Raw genomic sequence first — 16,397 nt, forward strand, 5'->3', positions numbered from 1 at the left:
TATATCAAGGAATCCATGTTGTCACATAGAAAGCAACCTGCACATGCAACTAGCAATGCTTTAAGAAGGCCGAGCAAGTGGTAACATAGCCAAACAAAGGCTTGTTGAGATGTGGAGGGGGTTAAAGTCTTTTCATGGCCATGTTGGGATTTTCACATTAACATGTGGTAGCCAACGAGATATAGCGATAGGAACGAGATGGCTATCATAGCAACACTAGTAGTGGTATCTAGGGAAATGATTATCTTGCGTGATATCCCACTTGGAAGGAGAACAAAACCGTGAAGTAGCCAAACCAACGTAATCAAACGAATCCTCAAACTCCGAACTGGTTTTGGAACTCTCGAGGAGAAACAACCCAGAAACAAACAATCAACACAAGATAAGACCATGACATATTCATGACATGATGCACAGTCAAATATGATGTATATCCATTTAATTATGCATCACACGACAAAGAACAACAATCAACCTCTACACTTTAAGTGAAGCTCAATATGCAACGAGTTTCATATTGACATAACTCCTCTACACTTTAAGTGAATCTCCATATGCAACGAGTTTCATATTGACATAACACCTCTACACTTTAAGTGAAGCTCAATATGCAATGAGTTTCATATTGACATAACGAGTCCCAAAACAAAAATCAAGGGGGTCCCCATAACAACCCCAAGCATGTTAGGAGTGCTCAATATGGAACATAACACCAGTACACAAGTACCTAGGGCAGCAAAGATGGAACAAAACACCGAGCTAGAAGGCCAAGCCTTCCACATTTTACCAAGTGTGTAGGTGCATTAAACTAAATTGCAATAATGTTGTGATATATCAAGGAATTTATGTTGTCACATGGAAATCAACTTGCACCTACAACTAGAAACACTATAAGAAAGATGAGCAAGTGGTAACATAGCCAAACAAAGGCTTGCTGGGATATGGAGGGGGTTATAGGCTTTTAATCGCAATGATGGGAGGCTAACATTTATAGTTGGTAAGCAGCGAGACATATTGATAGAAAAGAGATAGCTAGCATAGCAATGCTATTAGTGGTATCTAGGGAAATGATTATCTTGCCTGAGATCCTGCTTGGAAGAAGAAGGAATCCGTGAAGTAGATGAACCAACATAGTCGAACAAATCCTCACACTACGAAGAGGTTTCGTAACTCTACCGAGAAGAAACAATCCGAAAACAAACAATCAACAAATGATAACACCATAACATATTCATGACATGATGCATAATCAAATATGATGCATGTCCATTTAATTATGCATCATACGGCAAAGCACAACAATCAACCTCTACACTTGAAGTGAATCTCAATATGAAACAAGTTGCTTATTGATGAAACTCCATATTCAAATTACTTAGTTCACTGTCCTTTAGGTACACGACAATATTAAATGTTATTAAACATGGGTTATCATGGAATAAGGTGAAGATGCAATTATGCAATTTTTAAATGGATAAGGGGAACATACATATAACAAAATAATAACTCGCCATATTTAAGTGAAATGTGTAGGACCCCTGGAATCGGGGGTGCCCGGGCCGTCGGCCTGCGGCCCTAGGCGAGACACGCTATGTTGGCCCAACTCAGCCTGGAGGTAGGCCAGCCAGAAAGTCTCTCACGAGGGACTCCACATCGTGAGTAACGGGTCGAGAATTGGCGCGCGGGGCCGTGCGGAGGTGCGCACAACCATGGTGCTTCCCAAGGCTGGCCCCCAGGCCCTCGCGGGGAGGGCTCGTCAAGGGAAAACAATCAGGGTCTCGGGACCCTGCATCTTTACGTGGGTGACGCGGGCAGCACAGGCATCACATGAGCGGTGCTAGTAGGCACGGACAGGGAGGCTTTCTGCTTTCGTGCTAAGGAAACAGGGCCAACTGGTGGCTCCCAAAGCGACCCCCAAAATGTTTCCAGCTTGGTACAAGAGTACTAAGGCTGGGGGATCAGCAAGGGGAGGTCACCCCCGAGCCCACCATCGTGTCATGGAGAAGGACTTTTGCAAGAGAAGACCACCTCTGTCAGGGTAGGCTACAGTCCTATCCCCTTTCAAAATGGTCGTTGTGGCGACCCTTCCCGCCGAGTGTGTTTTCTGGGGAAGAGGATGAAGGCTAGTATAAAAGAGAGGCCCGTCCTCTGTAGTAGGGACCGATCAATCTCCACTATGGAAAGGACCAACCATTGTACTCGTCTTCCACCTCAAGCAATGCAGACAAGCAGGAGTAGAGTTTTACACTACAAGGTTGACTGAACCTGGGTAAGCTGCTCGAGTGTTCTTGTTTGCTTTCCTTAGCTCGAGCCGTCGCAGAGTTGTAGTGAAGTTGAGAGGTAGAACAGGGTAGGAGAGTGAGCGCACCCCAGAGTTTGAACCTTTCTGGGTATGTGGAGCCCTGATTCTGACATTTGGCATGCGAGGTAGGGGTTCACTGCTATTTTTCGGCTCTAGTTTCTCTCTCGGCTTCATCGAACCATGGCAGACACTCCCCATTTGTGTTCCGAGCAGGCGGCCGCTCGGTTCAACGGCGTCGCCGCTTTCGCTTGCCGAGTTTCCCGGGGGCGGAGGGCTTCTTCCTTGCGCCTTCCAGAGCGGTGGGACGACGACCACGAACTGGCTCCCCTCCCTCGCACCAACCCAGGACAGGCCCACGCTTGTGTCATGCTCTGTGGGGCACGCACGTCTCTCCGTCCTCAACCAGCACATAGAAGGCCCGTCGCCGGGCAGGACAGATCAGTCACGCCAACCGCCATCATCGGAGGGTCGAGGGATCCTCCTCCACGGCCTTGCTTCTTGTCGCCGTACGTGAGGGACACAGAGCGGGTACCCTAGGGTGAGGGCTGATACGTCTCCAACGTATCTATATTTTTTGATGGTTTTATGCGATTATCTTGTCAAACTTTGGATGTTTTGTATGCCTTTTATATATTTTTTGGGACTAACTTATTAACTCAGTGCCAAGTGCCAGTTCCTGTTTTTTCCATGTTTTTGACCACTTTTAAGAGGAGAATTTGAAACGGAGTCCAAACGGAATAAAATCCCCGAAAAGATTTTTTTCCGTAACGGAAGAAGATCAGGAGACTTGAGAGAGAAGGCAGGGGCCCCACAAGCCCCCACCCCGCGGTCAGAGGGGAGGCCGCGGCCCTCAGGCTTGTGGGCCCCCTGGACCTCCTTTGCCCTAGGTTTTGCGCCTATATATCCCCAAAAATTCCACAAAAAATGAGGAGATCATCGATAGTACTTATCCGTCGCCGCAAGCTTCTGTCTCCGCCAGATCCCATCTGGGGCACGTTCTGGTGCCCTGCCAGAGGGGGGATTCGGATACGGAGGGCTTCTTCATCAACACCATGACCTCTCCGATGACGCGTGACTAGTTCACCATAGACCTACGGGTCCGTTGCTAGTAACTAGATGGCTTCTTCTCTCTCTTGGATCTTCAATACAAAGTTCTCCATGATCTTCATGGAGATCTATCCGATCTAATCTTGTTTTGCGGTGTGTTTGTCGAGATCCGATGAATTGTGTATTTATGGTCAGATTATCTATGAAACTTATTTGAGTTTCTTCTGATCTCTCTTATGCATGATTTCATATCGTTATAATTCTCTTTGAGTTGTGGGTTTTGTTTGGCCAACTTGATCTATGATTCTTGCAATGGGAGAAGTGCTTGGTTTTGGGTTCATACCGTGCGGTGACCTCACCCAGTGACGGAAGGGGTAGCGAGGCACGCATCATGTTGTTGCCATCAAGGGTAAAAAGATGGTGTTTTCATCATTGGTTTGAGATTATCCCTCTACATCATGTCATCTTGCTTAAGGCGTTACTCTGTTCGTCATGAACTCAATACACTAGATGCATGCTGGATAGCTGTCGATGTGTGGAGTAATAGTAGTAGATGCAGAAAGTATCGGTCTACTTGTCTTAGACGTGATGCCTATATGTATGATCATTGCCTTCGATATCGTCATGACTTTGCACGGTTCTATCAATTGCTCGATAGTAATTTGTTCACCCACCGTAATACTTGCTATTTTGAGAGAAGCCTCTAGTGAACACTATGGCCCCCAGGGTCTACTCCACACGATATTTTCAGCCTTACACTTTTTACTTCGTTGCACTTGCCGCCTTTAGATCTCACTTTGCAAACAATCTTGAAGGGATTGACAACCCCTTGAAAGCGTTGGGTGAAAGCTCTTTTGTGTTTACGAAGGTACTCTGGACTTGCCGAGATTCTCCTACTGGATTGATACCTTGGTTCTCAAACGGAGGGAAATACTTACTGCTCCTGTGCTGCATCACCCTTTCCTCTTCAAGGGAAAAACCAACGCAAGCTCAAGAGACGACAGAAGGATCTCAGGCACCACTGCCCGGGCGGGTGTCAGCATTTTGCGCCCCCGGCTGGCGGTGGCACCGTGGCGTGCCGGGGGCGGCGCGCGGTGGCGTGCATCCTATGCGGATACCAGGCCCCAGACAATGGCCGACACTGCAAGACGTACTTCCATGGGTAGAGCACGGCCCTCGAGGAGTGAGAAAATGTGGGGCTCGCAAGGATCGTGTTGGGGAACGTCGCATGGGAAACAAAAATTTTCCTACGCGCACGAAGACCTATCATGGTGATGTCCATCTACGAGAGGGGATGAATGATCTACATACCCTTGTAGACCGTACAGCAGAAGCGTTAGTGAACGCGGTTGGTGTAGTGGAACGTCCTCACGTCCCTCGATCCGCCCCGCGAACCATCCCGCGATCAGTCCCACTATCTAGTGTCGAACGGACGGCACCTCCGCGTTCAGCACACGTACAGCTCGACGATGATCTCGGCCTTCTTGATCCAGCAGGAGAGACGCAGAGGTACAAGAGTTCTCCGGCAGCGTGACGGCGCTCCGGAGGTTGGTGATGATCTCGTCTCAGCAGGGCTCCGCCCGAGCTCCGCAGAAACTCGATCTAGAGGAAAAACCGTGGAGGTATGTGGTCGGGCTGCCGTGGAAAAGTCGTCTCAAATCAGCCCTAAAACCTGCGTATATATAGGTGGGAGAGGGGGGATCTTGCGTTGGGCCTCAAGGAGCCAAAGGGGGGAAGGACTCCCCCCAAACCGAGTCCTACTTGGTTTGGTGAGTGGAGTCCTTTCCTTTCCCACCTCCTCCTTTTTTTCTTTTCTCTTTGATTTTTCTTCCAACGCGCATAGGGCCCTTTTGGGCTGTCCCACCAGCCCAGTAAGGGCTGGTGCGCCACCCTCAAGGCCTATGGGCTTCCCCGGGGTGGGTTGGCCCCCCCGGTGAACTGCCGGAACCCATTCGTCATTCCCGATACATTCCCGGTAACTCCGAAAATCTTCTGGTAATCAAATGAGGTCATCCTATATATCAATCTTCGTTTCCGGACCATTCCGGAAACCCTCGTGACATCCGTGATCTCATCCGGGACTCCGAACAACATTCGGTAACCAACCATATAACTCAAATACGCATAAAACAACGTCTAACCTTAAGTGTGCAGACCCTGCGGGTTCGAGAACTATGTAGACATGACCCGAGAGACTCCTCGGTCAATTTCCAATAGCGGGACCTGGATGCCCATATTGGATCCTACATATTCTACGAAGATCTTATCATTTGAACCTCAGTGCCAAGGATTCATATAATCCCTTATGTCATTCCCTTTGTCCTTCGGTATGTTACTTGCCCGAGATTCGATCGTCAGTATCCGCATACCTATTTCAATCTCGTTTACCGGCAAGTCTCTTTACTCGTTCCGTAATACAAGATCCCGCAACTTACACTAAGTTACATTGCTTGCAAGGCTTGTGTGTGATGTTGTATTACCGAGTGGGCCCCGAGATACCTCTCCGTCACACGGAGTGACAAATCCCAGTCTTGATCCATACTAACTCATCGAACACCTTCGGAGATACCTGTAGAGCATCTTTATAGTCACCCAGTTACATTGCGACGTTTGATACACACAAAGTATTCCTCCGGTGTTAGTGAGTTATATGATCTCATGGTCATAGGAACAAATACTTGACACGCAGAAAACAGTAGCAACAAAATGACACGATCAACATGCTACGTCTATTAGTTTGGGTCTAGTCCATCACGTGATTCTCCTAATGACGTGATCCAGTTATCAAGCAACAACACCTTGTTCATAATCCGAAGACACTGACTATCTTTGATCAACTGGCTAGCCAACTAGAGGCTTGCTAGGGACAGTGTTTTGTCTATGTGTCCACACATGTAAATGAGTCTTCATTCAATACAATTATAGCATGGATAATGAATGATTATCCTGATACAGGAATTATAATAATAACTATATTTATTATTGCCTCTAGGGCATAATTCCAACAGTCTCCCACTTGCACTAGAGTCAATAATCTAGCCCTCACATCATCATGCAAATTACATTGTAATAAAACTAACACCCATACAGTTCTGGTGTTGATCATGCTTTGGCCGTGGAAGAGGTTTAGTCAGCGGGTCTGCTACATTCAGATCCGTGTGCACTTTGCATATATTTAAGTCCTCTCCTTCGACGTAGTCGCGGATGAGGTTGAAGCGTCGTTTGATGTGTCTGGACTTCTTGTGAAACCGTGGTTCCTTTGCTAAGGCAATGGCACCCGTGTTGTCACAGAACAAGGTTATTGGATTCAGTGCGCTTGGCACCACTCCAAGATCCGTCATGAACTGATTCATCCAGACACCCTCCTTAGCCGCCTCCGAGGCAGCCATGTACTCCGCTTCACATGTAGAATCAGCTACGATGCTTTGCTTGGAACTGCACTAGCTTACCGCACCCCCATTAAGAATAAATACGTATCCGGTTTGCGACTTAGAGTCGCCCGGATCTGTGTCAAAGCTTGCATCGACGTAACCTTTTATGGCGAGCTCTTCGTCACCTCCATACACGAGAAACATCTCCTTAGTCCTTTTCAGGTACTTCAGGATATTCTTGACCGCTGTCCAATGATCCACTCCTGGATTACTCTGGAACCTACCTGCCATACTTATGGCCAGGCTAACGTCCGGTCTAGTGCGCAACATTGCATACATTATAGAACCTATGGCTGAAGCATAGTGGCCGGAGCGCATATGCTCTCTATCTTCATCAGTTGCTGGGCACTGAGTCTTACTCAATCACGTACCTTGTAAAACTGGCAAGAACCCCTTCTTGGACTGTTCCATTTTGAACCTCTTCAAAACTTTATCAAGGTATGTGCTTTGTGAAAGTCCTATCAGGCGTTTTGATCTATCCCTATAGATCTTAATGCCTAGAATGTAAGCAGCTTCTCCTAGGTCCTTCATAGAGAAATTTTATTCAAGTAATCCTTTATGCTCTCCAAAAACTCTACGTTGTTTCCAATCAGCAATATGTCATCCACATATAATATTAGAAACGCCACAGAGCTCCCACTCACTTTCTTGTAAATACAAGATTATCCAACCACTTCTATAAACCCAAATGCTTTGATCACCTCATCAAAGCGTTTGTTCCAACTCCGAGATGCTTGCACCAGTTCATAAATGGATCGCTGGAGCTTGCACACCTTGTTAGCATTCTTAGGATCGACAAAACCTTCGGGTTGCATCATATACAATTCTTCCTTAAGGAAACCGTTAAGGAACGCCGTTTTGACATCCATCTGCCAGATTTCATAATCCAAAAATGCAGCTATTGCTAACATGATTCTGACGGACTTAAGCATCGCTACGGGTGAGAATGTCTCATCATAGTCATCTCCTTGAACTTGTGAAAAACCCTTTGCCACAAGTCGAGCTTTATAAACGGTCACATTGCCGTCAGCGTCCGTCTTCCTCTTAAAGATCCATTTGTTCTGAATAGCCTTGCGGCCCTCAGGCAGTACCTCCAAAGTCTACACTTTGTTCTCATACATGGATCCTATCTCGGACTTCATGGCTTCTAGCCATTTGTTGGAATCTGGGCCCACCATTGCTTCTTCATAATTTGCAGGTTCATTGTTGTCCAACAACATGATTGATAAGACGGGATTACCGTACCACTCTGGAGGAGCACGTGGTATAGTCGACCTGCGTGGTTCGACAGAAACTTGAACCGGAGTTTCATGATCATCATCATTAACTTCCTCCTCAACCGGCATCGCAACGACAGAGGTTTCCCCTTGCCCTGCACCACCATCCAGAGGGATGAGAGGTTCGACAACCTCGTCAAGTTCTATCTTCCTCCCACTCAATTCTCTCGAGAGAAACTCCTTCTCGAGAAAAGCTCCGTTTTTAGCAACAAACACTTTGCCCTCGGATTTGAGATAGAAGGTGTACCCAACTGTCTCTTTTGGGTAACCTATGAAGATGCACTTTTCCGCTTTGGGTTCCAGTTTTTCTCGCTGAAGCTTTTTGAAATAAGCATCACATCCCCAAACTTTAAGAAACGACAACTTTTTCCTTTTGCCATACCACAGTTCGTATGGTGTCGTCTCAACGGATTTTGATGGTGCCCTATTTAAAGTGAATGCAGCTGTTTCTAATGCATAACCCCAAAACGATAACGGCAAATCGGTAAGAGACATCATAGATCGCACCATCTCTAATAAAGTACGATTACGACGTTCGGACACACCATTACGCTGTGGTGTTCCAGGCGGCGTCAACTGTGAAACAATTCCACATTGTCTTAAGTGAGCACCAAACTCGAAACTCAGATATTCACCCCCACGATCAGACCATAGGAACTTGATCTTCTTGTTACGATGATTTTCAACTTCACTCTGAAATTTCTTGAACTTTTCAAATGTTTCAGACTTGTGCTTCATTAAGTAGACATAACCATATCTACTCAAATCGTCAGTGAAGGTGAGAAAATAACGATATCCGCCGCGTGCCTCTACGCCGAACGATTATCTTGATACAGGAATTATAATAATAACTATATTTATTATTGCCTCTAGGGCATAATTCCAACAGATCATGCCCGGGGCGTTGCACGATATCGCCTTTGACGAGGGGACCACCCCGGGTCTTCGGTTGCCGCGGGTGCTCTCCCGATGGTATGCACCCCACCGTCAGTGGAGTCGATGTTACCAAGACCCTCATTGACAGGGGAACCAGGCTGAACATCATCTCCATCGCGGTTTTCGAGGAGCTTCAGGTGCCTTGAAGTCGGCTGAAGCCTACCAGGCGATTCCCTAGTGTGGTTGGTTAGACTGCTATCCCTCTCGGCCAAATCCGTCTCCCCGTCACCTTCGACACCCATTTCAACTACCGCACTGAGCTCGTCGACTTCGATGTGGCACACTTGAGCCTCCCGTACGACACCACCCTGGAGTTCCTCGGGCTCGCGAAATTCATGGCGGCAACCCATCCGGGAAACAACATCGTCAAGATCCCCGGCAGCAGCGGTGTCCTGACTGTCAGATGCGAAGAGAGGGACACAGTGAGTTGCGTCAAGAAAGGGCACGAAGCCCCAAAGGTTGCACGCGTAGTCGATGGGGGCGAGGAGATGCCTCTCGTTAGCCTTCTGGAGGTGGCCCAGCGAGAAAGAAACTGGAGTTCTCGCAGTACGGGACCAAGATGAAGAAGGTGCCGCTATATGACAGCGACTCAAGCCCCACCTCCACCATTGGTGCCGACCTTCCTCCGGAGCAAGAGAGAACATTCATCTCCTTCCTTAGGGAGAACTTGGATGTGTTCGCATGGTAAGAGATTGATCTAACCGGGGTGCCGAGGCACGTTACCGAGCATCATCTGTTGGCATGCCCCAACGCACGCCCCATCAAGCAGAAGGTGCGGCACCAAGCACCAGAAAACATCGCTTCATCATTCAGGAAGGGCAGAAGCTACAACAGGCCGGGGTCATCCGTGAGGTGCGCCACCCGATGTAGCTTGTCAACCCCGTCATCATCCCCAAGAAGGGCGGCAAGGAGCGGATGTGCGTCCACTTCACTAACCTCAACAAGGCATGTCCGCTGGACCCCTTCCCGCTCCCACGCATCAACTAGATCGTGGACTCTACTACCTGTTGCGATGTATTGTGCTTCTTGGACACCATCTTGGACTACCATCAGATCATGATGGCAGTGGGAGATGTGGAAAAAATGGCCTTCGTCTCCCCTTGTGGAGTGTTCCCTATGTAAGCATGCCCTTCGGCATGAAGAATGTTGGTGCCACCTTCCAGCAGCTAATGCAGATCACGCTCGGGCCCTAGCTGGGAAGGAACACTGAGGCTTATGCCAATGACATCGGGTTCAAGAGGCTTGAGGCAAGGACACTCATGAGGACTTGGAGGAATCCTTCGCCACTCTGCGTAATGTCAACCTGAAGGCCCTGCATGCATCAAGAAGCAGCCGGTAGCCACCCAGAAGGCGTCGCAAGAACTTGTGTAGGATTCGTCGGGTCCAAGCATGGGCGCCCCTCGGGAGGCCGCGCTCACTCTGGAGGACGTTCCTTCTCACGAGGCCACCCTTGCCCCGATGGATGCCTCCCCTCAGAAGGTTGCCCGACCACAGGAGTCTCCTGTGACCTATGGTGTCGCGCCTCCGGAAGTCCCCGCGGCCTCATCCCCCGAGTCCCTCGACGGGTGCGACTACGACACCACGGTCACGAGGCACGTGCAACACCCCGTATACTATGTTAGTACGGTATGAAGGGACACGTGCGAGCATTATCCCATGCAGAAGAAGCTCCTACTCGCACTCCTCGTCACCTCCAGAAAGTTGTGCGGCTACTTGCAAGGGCACCCAATCGAGGTTGTCTCTGCCTAACTCTTGGAGCAGATCCTGTGCATCCCGAATGCCGCTAGTAGGCGCGCCTAGTGGAACATCGATTTGCAAGCCTTCGAGATGGAATTCTGAACCACCAGGGTCATCAAGGGTCCGGCCCTGGCGGACTTCATCACGGAGTGGACAGTGTTGGGGAACATTGCATGGGAAACAAAAAATTTCCTACGCACACGAAGACCTATCATGGTGATGTTCATCTACGAGAGGCATATCGGATTCACATACCCTTGTAGATCACTAAGCAGGAAGCGTTAAGAAACGCGGTTGATGTAGTGGTACAGCTTCGTGATTCAAATCACCGTCGTCCCACGATCAGTTCCCACCTAGCGCTGAACGGACGGCACCTTCGCGTCCACCACACGTACAGCTTGATGACAATCTCTGCCTTCTTGATCTAGCAAGAGAGATGAGGAAGTAGATTAGTTCTCCGGCAGCGTGACGGCGCGCCGGTGATGGTGATGATCTATTCCTGCAGGGCTCCGCCCGAGCTCCGCAGAAATCTAATCTAGAGGACTACGTGGTATAGGTTTGAGTTGCACGTGGCAAAAGTTGTGTCTCAAAAGCCCTAAAACCACCAATATATATAGGAGGAGGGGAGGGGCTAGCCTTGGGGCTCAAGGGAGCCCCCAGGGCGCCGGCCGAGAAGAGGAGGTGGACTCCCACCCCAATTCGGTTTGGGGGAAGGAGTCCACTCCTTCCTTCCCACCTCCCTCTTTCCCTTTTTTTTCGCCTTCCTTTGGTTTTTTTCTCCTTGTGGCTCCATAGCCCACTTGGGCTGGCCTCACCAGCCCACTAAGGGTTGGTGCGCCACCCTAGTGCTATTGGGCTCACTCCCGGGTGGGTGGGCCCCTCCCGGTGAATACCCGGAACCCATTCGTCACTCCTGGTACACTACCGGTAATGCCTGAAATCTTTCCGTGACCAAATGAAACCATCCTATATATCAATCTTCGTTTTCGGACTATTCCGGAAACCCTCGTGATATCCATGATATCATCCAGCACTCTGAACAACCTTCGGTCACCAACACATATAACTCAACTATACTAAAACATCATCGAACCTTAAGTGTACAGACCCTGCGGGTTCGAGAACTATGCAGACACAACCCGAGACAGTCCTCGATCAATATCCAATAGCGGAAACTGGATGTCCATATTAGATCCTACATATTCTACGAAGATCTTATCGGTTGAACCTCTGTGACAAGGAATCACATAATCCCGTATAACATTCCCTTTGTCCTTTGGTATGTTACTTGCCCGAGATTTGATCGTTGGTATCTCTATATCTATTGCAATCTCGTTACCGGCAAGTCTTGTTACTCGTTCCGTAATGCAAGATCCCGTGACTCACACTTGAGTTACATTTATTGCAAGGCTTATATCTGATGTTGTATTACCGAGTGGGCCCCGAGATACCTCTCTGTCACACGGAGTGACATATCCCACTCTCGATCCATGCTAACTCAACAGACACCTTCGGAGATACCTGTAGAGCACCTTTATAGTCACCCATTAACGTTGTGATGTTTGATACACACAAGGTGTTCCTCCAGTGTCAGTGAGTTACATGATCTCATGGTCATAGGAATGAATACTTGACACGCAGAAAACAACAGCAACAAAATGACACGATCACATGCTACGTTTATAATTTGGGTCTTGTCCATCACATCATTCTCCTAATGATGTGATCCAGTTATCAAGTGACAACACTTGCATATGTTCAGAAAACCTTAACAATCCTTGATCAACTGGCTCGCCAACTAGAGGCTTACTAGGGACATTGTTTTGTCTATGTATCCACACATGTATCTATGCTTTCATTCAATACAATTATAGCATGGATAATAAATGATTATCTTGAAACAGGAAATATAATAAAAACAATTTTATCATTGCCTCTAGGACATATTTCCAACACACAGATCCGAGTGAGGAGGAGCCTCTCAAGGGCAAATCCTCCCGGTGTCGAGATGAAGCGCCTTGCGGCTGGGTCATGTGCTTCGATGGTGCTTTCTACATGCAGGGCATGGGGCTGGCATGGTGCTCACTTCACCGAAAGGAGACAAGGTTCACTACATAGTCATGTTGTGCTTCAGGCATGACATCAAGGTCCCCAACAACATTTCGAACACGAATGCCTGATCGTCGGCCTCTAGGCCGCCTCGGCTCTTTGCATTAAGTGTCTCGTTGTGAAGGGCGACTCCGAGCTCCTCGTTAACTTCTCCAACAAGAACTACACACCCAAGGACGAGCACATGGCGGCCTACCTAGAGGAGGTACATAAGCTCGAGAAACGATTCCTTGGTTTAGAATTGTAGCACATTCTGTGTTACGCCGAGAGCCCGAACGGCCCGCTGTCTTCAAAGAACGGCTCCTCAAGCCATCAACCGTGCTGCTCGTCACTAGCACCATGCTGCTGCCTGAGGATTTGCCACCCACGCCGCTGACGGGCGCACCAGACTGTGGCCCGCCCTCGGGAGTTAGGTTTCTACAGGCGCTGGACTCCAGGAAGGCGAGTGGACCGCTGAGTTCAATGCCTACTTGCTTCGTGACAACCTCCCCATGGAGGATGAGGGAGAAGAGCATGTCACCCGGCAGGCCACCGCCCAGTGCCCGCAGGGTGGGGAGCTGTACCACAGGCGGCCCAACGATGTCTCATTGCGGTGCATCTCATAGCAGCAAGGCCGTGAGCTCCTCGCCGACATCCACAAAGGGTGTTGCGGGCAGCACTCCTCGTCGCGCACCCTCGTCGGTAAGGTGTTCCGCAATGGCTTCTACTCGCCCACTTCGCTTTGCGATGCCACCGAGCTGATCCGGTATCATGCCAGTTCCACGCTAAGCAGATCCACCAAACCGCACGGGGGCAGCATACAATTCATCTCTCCTGGCTCTTCGTGGTGTGGCAGCTGGACATTTTGGGCCCCTTCCCCCGCTCGGCCGGCGGATATCGCTACCTCTACGTCATCATCGACAAGTTCATCAAGTGGATAGAGGTCGTGATCATCCACACCATCTCGGCTGGCTCGACCGTCAAGTTCATCAAAGGCATCGTGTGCGGATTCAGCATCCCCAATCGCATCATCACCGACAACGTGTCCCAATTCACAAGTGGTCTCTTTAAGTCGCGCTAATATTGGTACACATATATGCTACCCCTGCATGGCACACCCGCGCAGCAACGGCCAGGCTAAGCACGCCAACGTCGGGGTCGTCAAGGGCTTCAAGACCAGGAGCTTCACGAAGAAGCTCGAAGCTTGCGGAAAGGGCTGGCTCGACGAGCTATAGTTCATGATGTGGTCTATCCGCAACACCGCGACCAAACCCACTAGTGAGACCCCCTTCTTCCTCATCGACGGGGCTGAGGCGGTCCTCCCTGCGGAGCTCAAGTATGGTTCCATGCGGGTGTTGGCGTTTGATGAGGCACGTCAAGCGGACTCGCGGGAAGCCTACCTCCTGCTCCTCGAGGAGGCCTGCCGCCAGTCCGCCCTTCGTGCCGCAAGATACTAGCAGGCCTTGTGGTGCTACCACAGCCGCCACGTCCGTCCACGTACCCTCGAGGTCAGGGATCTTGTCCTCAAGTGGGTCCTCTATAGAGAGGGCCTTCACAATCTCCCCCATGTGGGTGGCCCCTTTAGGATCGTCCATGTATCCAGGCCCGGCGTCGTGCGCCTCAAGACGGAGGGTGGGAGCAGGGTGCCAAATGCTTGGAACATTCAGCACTTCCGGATGTTCCACTCGTGACGCTCTCATGTAAGAACGAGTGGGTTGTATATGCCCGGATCCTCCTAAGTGGAAGCCCACGATGAGATGCGTCGTGGCCTCAACGGAGGGCTCCTCCCATGCCCAAGTGGAAGTCCTTCTGCTCAGCGCTGGCAGAATGGTTGTCGAACCGCGATTATGCCCAACCCTAGTGGAAGCTCCTTGCATCGCGCCTCGGGAACAATCAAAGAAGACGTCCCGCGGGCCGCAACTAACACTTTTTTAGGTTAACTTGTGGTGGATACGACAACCGCATTTCTTTCTACGTTGACCTATGCTAGCACAGTAGCCGCTTTTCCTCTTTTCTGTTTTGACTTGTAAGCAAGCTCACCAGGCTGCCCCGTGCTGGACACCGCATCCACACCTCCCTTTTTGGGCTTGTAAAAGAGTCCGTCTCTCGTTTTAATAAAGATCTCAATCTTTTTAATTTCGTGGAGTTTCCTTGGTTTTCTCTCTTCTCACCACGTGCGCTCGGGACCTCCTTCTTGAACACTACATGAGTGGGAGCTGGGGTACGGTGCCCACGCCCGAGATACACGCTTCGTCCACGGGCCTGTAAGGCTCCGTCCATGGGCATGTTCCCGCACTCACCACCTCACCAAGGCCTCTAGTGCCTAATTCCCTCGTGCGACACACAAAAGCAAGCCAACGAGCGTGCGTCATGCCCTCGAGACATAGCTCCCCATGCACAGGAAGGCGTGACACTTGGCATACCACCTTGGGAGGACCCCGGCCTACTCCAGGCATCCTCCAGCAGCTTGCGTTCCAAGCCCAGCTCCAACGATGCCAAGGCAAGTTGCTGTTCAAGGACCCGGAGATCTGCCTTGCGGAGGGTGAGCTCGCGCGCTTCCACCACCTCAACCCTCCGCTCGTGAAGCTGCTGCTCCAAAGCCGCGTTTGAAACCTGAAGGTCCCGCTCGCGGGACTCTGCGACCTCGCGGTGCTCGACTTCTTCTTCGACCTCACGGAGGGAGCGTTCACGCGCCTCCCTCTCCACGGCGGCGGATACTTCGGCCTTCGTACGCACTGCTTCATGTTCGCAGCGACTCATCTTGACGGCCACGTCAAGGAGACGCCACCTACAAGCCAAGCGCATCCGTTCCTCATGGAAGCGTACATCGTGATCCCGAAGCTCTGCCCCAAGTTGCCCCAGCGTGCCCAAGGCATTCCTCAGGAGGTCGTGGCAGATTGAAGTTCGGGAGGTTAAGAGTGCTAGGGCCTAGTCCGGCTCGGGCCCATCATCTTTCTCCCCAAACAAGGTCGTGGAGTCTCCAGCACCACCCGCCGGGGGCTGGGAGCTAGTTGATGCTTGCCCCACTCCGCCAGGGTTGGGCGTCGTGCGCGGGGTCTCGAAGCCCCCTCCGAGGTGGTTGGCTCCTCGGAGTCATCCGTGGCGTTTGCTCTAGCGGCAGAGGTTGCTGGCGGCTGCATCCCCTTTGTCTCAATGCTCGCCTTGGAGGAGGACGCTCCCGAGGGGCCCTTCAGCACATCTTCGCCCGCAGAGCTTCCTGCGGTAGGTGCTCGGGGAGTCGCCACCATTTGTCCCGCGTCCCCGACAGGCGAGGGTGGAGTCATGTCACGACCAAGCATGTTGGTCGGACGGTGGTATGGCACGTCTAGACCACTTCCCTCAAGTCCCACATGATGACAGGAGGCCATGTGCCAGACCAGGGGGCTTGCTGGTCCTCTTTCTCACTTGGAGCCTCCATGAAAGAAGGGATCAACCACACCTGAAGCATAGAAGCAAGGAAAACAAAGGGGTGGCACTCACTCATCTGTTGTGACCCATCTCCTCCTCTTCAGCATCATCGTCAGCGCCCTTGTGCCGTCCTCAAGTTGTATCTAGGGTAGGGGCCCGTTGCCCCCCCCC

Source organism: Hordeum vulgare, chromosome 2H (genome assembly GCF_904849725.1).
Source record: "Hordeum vulgare subsp. vulgare chromosome 2H, MorexV3_pseudomolecules_assembly, whole genome shotgun sequence".
NCBI classification, from domain to species: Eukaryota; Viridiplantae; Streptophyta; class Magnoliopsida; order Poales; family Poaceae; genus Hordeum; species Hordeum vulgare.